Consider the following 5,182-nt stretch of genomic DNA (forward strand, 5'->3'; position numbering starts at 1 on the left):
TAGCAAAAACACAAACAACCAACAAGATACGATCCCCAGTGGAGTCGCCAATTTGTTGTTGGGAAAAGTATCCAATACGGAATGACCCTATCCCACTCTAAGGGTGATAGTACCTCAGCAACAACCGAATGCAAGGCTATTCAAGATTACTTCTTTATGAGATGTAAGAGAGAGGAGAAAGAGATCCACTAACCGTTATCTTCCGCTAATGATTGATCCAATCTTCCCTCTTTGCTGCTTGCTCCCAGCTCCTTGCTCTTTCACTGGCCCAGCTACACAAAGATCCTGCAAAAGCACAAGAAAAGGAAACTACAAGAAGCATACATCCATAATTGATTCAAGGATTAGAATAAATCAAATATACAAGCATCAATACGCCACAGAGACACATGCATATAGAAGAACCTCAAATGCTTTATTAATGGAAGAAGTAAAGTTCTGAGAGTGTTACAACCATAAGAGGCCCAATCCAGCAACACCTCCCAGCAGAAAAAAATCTCCTCTTCACCTCCTTCAAAGCAATCACCCAATAGTTCTATGCACAAACCAACAGCACTTCCTTACATTCACAAGATTCCAGCCTCCCTAGACCTCATGAGAGAGCTCTATATATAGGAGATTTGGAGAAAGGATGAGTCAGCTTGTAGCTGGCATGAAGCTGACTAGTGTCCTCTCCCACTTCAGTTATTCTTCAGTTCTTGAGTCCACTTGGAGGTTCTTGCTTCCACTTGGAGATCTAGACCCTCTTACTCATCACCAGTCGAATTCTCTGACCCAAGTGTCATTTTGGAAGCTTCCTGGGCATTGACACCTTGAGGAATGAGTCTGCCACATGTCCAAACTCGTTCAGCGCAGGTAGCTAGTGTTGGAGTTGACATTCAGCGCAGGTAGCCAGTGTAGCAGTTGACATTCAGTGCAGGTAGCCAGTGTAGCAGTTGACATGATCCAGAATTAGCTTGTTTTTGAGTGTTTTCAGGTGGAGAACTGATATTTAGTGCTGTGGTTTGCTGACCTTGTTCCTCTAGGGGTAGGAACAACATGTTTAGGGACTTTGGATCCCTTAGATTATGGACATTTCATGCTTCATGCTGTAAGGCACAAAAATGTCTATAACACTTAGTGCAATGGATCGAGAAGATTGTGAATAACATAAACACATAAACAATTTGAAAACACATTTAAACACATCAACACGGCCAAATTTAATAAAGGAGTTCACCAGACTTTTTGGCTATGTCTCCTGGTCCTTTTGCTTCCAGTGCTGACCTCTTTATTTTGTCTTCAATATGTTGTTACATGTATGAGCTCAAAAACAGAGTCTCAAATAAGAAAATGGACATCACCACTGCATCTAGCTCGAAATTTCAAGTCAAACGAATATAAACTTGACCATATTTGGCCACAATGACCTCCAGACCCCCTGGAATGAGCAAAACCACCTCTACTTGCTGCAAAACTGCCACTACCTGCAACGAAAACCACTTTGGAATGCGCGTTGATGGTTAGGTTGGTTCGGTACCTGCATAAGGTTAAATAAAGTTGGGAGGCTTTGGTTACCAAGCTCCACCATTTGGTCTATTGGCTAGAAGACTTGTGCGAAGATGTTGTATATATATATTTTGGAGGGGTCGGAAGTTCGAAACCTTTGCCCTACCATTTCGTCGTTGGTTGTGTTATATATGTCAAAACATATATTATATGTTGTAGCTCTGATACCAATTGTTGTGGATCTAACCCAAAGATATTATGATAAGAGAAATAACCCGAGAATAACAAGATCTGAATATAGATAGAAATGCTACTTTATTATCAAAACCCTTAAGGTAGGGCAACACCATACATTCACTCCTTAAGGAAGGAGAACACTCCACAAGCCATATGCTGTTCATGCAATAATTCTTCTCTTCATATCTCTCCATGTGGAGTCTCTAGCCTCTATATAGGCCTCATACATACAATACCATGCATCATTACCATGGTTTCCTCATACCATCAAGTAATACCATGGGCCCATTACATTATTATTAACTACTTGTGGTCCCTTACATGACATGGGTTAACCACCTTATTTATTACTATGGCCCATCCCATTATTACATTATTACCTTGGGTACCTCCCTTGGTACCCCATATTATCCCCCCTAGGTATATAACATTATATGCGTTGTATGTTGATATGTGTGTGCTATGGTTAAGGTTACGGTTCCACGTAATGTTAACGGTCCGACGGTTATGATATAGTAATAAATGTTAAGGGTCCGGCAGTCGTGGGGTTGACCCCGACTGTTCGGCCCTTTTCTGGCAGCAAATCCTATTCACCATAAATCTAATATCCGCACCTTCCTAAACAAGTGGCAACATAGCTCAACTGATGAGCATAATCTGGAAAAATCTCAACCTTTCCAGGAGGTCAGGGATTCAATCCTCCCTGACCCCCAAATTTTTGGATTTCATGCCAACATTGGGCAAACCCGGGTTGCCACGTGTCAGCACCAGATTGGCCCATATCAACCAATCAGATCACGACACATCACCAACCTTGATGACGTCACTCTAGACATATGGCACATTCTCGGGATGACATGTTTCCTATTGACATTACCCTGCGTTGACCATTGACCTTTGACATTAACTATTTGAATTTGACTTTTCCTCATTTTCCCTAGTTTTCCTTGAAACTTTGACTGGCTTTAACTTCTTCGTCCAGACTTAGATTTACGCGCCTTTCGCACCTTGGAATCGTATCAATGAGCACTTCGATTTGATTCAACTTTCAACTAAATTTGAAGACTTTGATCTGGAGGCAAAATAGAATCCATTTTGGATCATATAATTTCTCTATTTTCCTTCACCAGCACGAAAAATGAGGAGGAAGTTGGCAGTCTGGAAACTGCTGTGAATTGGGGGTTGAAGCATTAATTATTCCTAAACATAAATCCGTACAACCTGGGTGTATCTTAGCTTATGTTGAAGTGTTCAAACAACAATTTGAACAAAAACCTCTTTCATATTTCCCTAGAGATGTGTCAATGTATGAAAGCCCCAAATTGGTGCAGGCACAACTGGTGCAGGAATGTTGGTGCAAGCATAGCTGGTGCAGGCATAGCTAGTACAAGAATGTTAGCACTTGCCACAAAAGAGCCTAACATTAATGACATTCTTACATTAAATACTTTTAAATTTAACAAAACAAGGAGAATTCATAAATCAATAATCGTTAGCTCTAAATGCCTCTAAATAATAACTTAATAATGCGTAAAACGAAAAATAATGATTATAGACACTTAGTACAGACATAAAATTATTCATTTAAATCATGAAAATGTGGACAAAATGGAGGCTCAACACTCCCCCATGTTGATCTTCTTGCATGTTCTCATGCAAGCCAAACCATAAGATTATAAAACCATGGAGGAAGGTATGGGAATGTTTAAAGATTAATGATTGTACAATTGTCCCCAACAAGTGTCAACAAAAATATTAGCAAGGAAATATTAAGATACCTGGTATGTCATCATTTTTTAAGCATTCATTAAGTCTGCAACATCACTATTAGAGTGCCAACTAAAACCATGTTACAACGCTTATGAAAGTATCGAGTGCAAGAATTTGCAACAACATCAGGTACGGGAAAGCAATGCTTTGTACCATACATTATGGAAAAAGAGTATTTCACCTTTATGATAGACATCACATACATGTTGTCCTATTTCAAATGAACTCCCTGCTTGTCATAGATTTCAGAGCTCTTATTTCTGTCCAGAGTCTTATTAAGATTCATGATAAAAAAATCAAATGTTTGTTGAAAAGGTGCAAGTTCAAAAAGAATACCATAAGATTCCTACACCTACTATAACAGTCCTGTACGTATGTCATGTAGTGCTTATTTAGAGGCAACCACAATCAACACACATTGTTGTCCATTAACACCTAGTGAGTAATCATCACTGAACAATTCATCACTCTAAATACCATAAAGAATTGGAGTTATGATACCAGAAAAGGGAAATAACAATAGAACAAGATGACACCTTCTTGGACCAATCAACAAACACTCTAAATATTGTTGTCATCTAGATGCAAAAGTAAGTTTCTTCTTCATCTAGTACAAAAAATTACCTTCACTAAGGGTACCACATAATTAAATATTCCTAATTTTTGAAAGATAGAACTCAAAGCATCATGCTCAAATCATCTTAAAACAATTTCCAAGAAACAAACTGATGATTTTTAGGGAAAGAGAAAAATAACCAAGTAGATATTAGTATGTAATTAACTTTAATACCACAAACATGGCCCTGCTTCCCACAGGCGTCTATAGCCTCGGAAGGGATATCTTTTAAACCAGTGAAATTCTCGTGTCCCACTTACTAGATATAGATTTAGAGTTATCTTATTTAATGTAAAAATTAGATGAAGGCCACTGTCCTGGCTTGGTAAGTAGCTGATGGAAGTGCCACTGACAAGAAGTATCATGGATGAATAGGTTGGCTCATGATGAGACCTTCTGTCTTCTAGCGTTTCGGTTGAAGGCCATTACTCTGGCTTGGTGACCAGCATAGTAATGTCATGCATGTTAGGTGCCATGATCGTGGTAGGTTGGCTCATCATGAGACCTCCTATCCTCCCCTAAATATTTTATAAATTATAATTGTAGTTAACTTCAAAGGTTACTTAATAAGTGGGGAGACAGATCTACTCCTTAAGAGTACGAGATGACGTGAAAAGTTTTTAATGACTAATCATTATTGGCTAGTTCCTCTACCCTAAAGACTTATTAAAAATATCTCAGATAATGACTGAAATATTCTTTAAGTTAATAATGCTAGTGTTCTCATGAATAGCTTATTATGATCTTTACAAGAGTGGTCCACCATAGGGGGCTCTCCAATAGTACCTTCTAAGGGAAATTAAAAATATATATCTCAGATGACAACTTCATTAGAGTGGTTAATCATGGTTACTTTTGCAAAATCATGAGGTATTAGAGTGAATCATACTCAACAAGATTTGTCACAAATGTGTGTGTTAACAACCAATGTGAATCAAAAGTAGTTTTAGTGGCTATGATTTGAAAGTCAAAATCCTGATTGCATTGTTGTAATAACTTTATTCATGGCATTTCTTAATTCCTCTATCCTACTCTACCCTAAGATGTGGAAGACTCCCTTTTAAGTATAGG

Source organism: Pinus tabuliformis, chromosome 4_1 (genome assembly GCF_031772625.1).
Source record: "Pinus tabuliformis cultivar Carrire ecotype Pingquan chromosome 4_1, CPIR1, whole genome shotgun sequence".
Classification (NCBI taxonomy): domain Eukaryota; kingdom Viridiplantae; phylum Streptophyta; class Pinopsida; order Pinales; family Pinaceae; genus Pinus; species Pinus tabuliformis.